Source organism: Pan troglodytes, chromosome 2 (assembly GCF_028858775.2).
Source record: "Pan troglodytes isolate AG18354 chromosome 2, NHGRI_mPanTro3-v2.0_pri, whole genome shotgun sequence".
Lineage (NCBI taxonomy): Eukaryota > Metazoa > Chordata > Mammalia > Primates > Hominidae > Pan > Pan troglodytes.
Window position 1 is genome coordinate 25,017,898 of NC_086015.1, and position 994 is coordinate 25,018,891.

The window sequence follows — 994 nt, forward strand, 5'->3', positions numbered from 1 at the left end:
GGTCAGGAGAGCAGAAACAGTCACCAGGGAACAGATGACATTAGAAGACAAACAAGTTGTATTAACATAGAAGGAAGTTTATAAGAACTTTAGGGTTGCTGAAATGACCATAAGTCCTAGGGCTTAGATCAGCATTTAGTCTTTTCTACTCCCTAGGTATACAATTATAAACAGATCACTTCACCTCTGTAAATTAAATTTTGCTTACCTATAGAAAGGGAATGGTGTTTATCTTACCCACCTTCCAAGTTGCAGGTGATATAATCAATAGTGAAGCACTTGATAAACAATTGAGTACTATGTACATTGTGAGGTAAAGTAGCCTATGGGTTGGATGCCACATGTAGATGTATTTTCTTTGGTCCACATATGGCATCCAACCCATGAGCTACAGAAAATATGGATTTCTGGATTTCTTTGAAACACTGAAAGATCTGGAGCCTCTGGGCCACTGTTACTGGATAATAACAACAGCCTGAGTGTTTGCATTTATAACCTGTAATAAGAGACGCATGTCTCCTTGCTGCTCAAGATATAGATCTGACAGCCCAGGATATGATTAATCAGAGCTCAGGGCTCAGGAAGCCATTCTCCACATCTGGCAGAGCCCGACAAAATCTTTGCAATCAGATTAACGAAGCAGTGACATGATGTTCTATTAGTGGGGGCATGGACATGCAAAATCATTATGCAGAACAATTCATTATCATAGCTGACCATGTACAGGGTTTTAGCTGCACGTCGATGTGGCACAGCTCACTGAAGATGCATGGATAAACGCTGTGGCTAAGGCATTGTGAGAGCAATTGGTAGGAGCTAGAAAGCTAGCTCTTAAGCCAAGCTAGAAGAGAAACACAGTTCTGGGATCACCATTCATTTTGCTATTTCTGGGTCCTTTTATATCTGCTTTAGCAAGGTACCTGCTTTAACAATGTACATTCTTGCATGAATGTTTTCTTTTCTCTTTCAATTCTTCTTCCATCCTGGTGTTTAG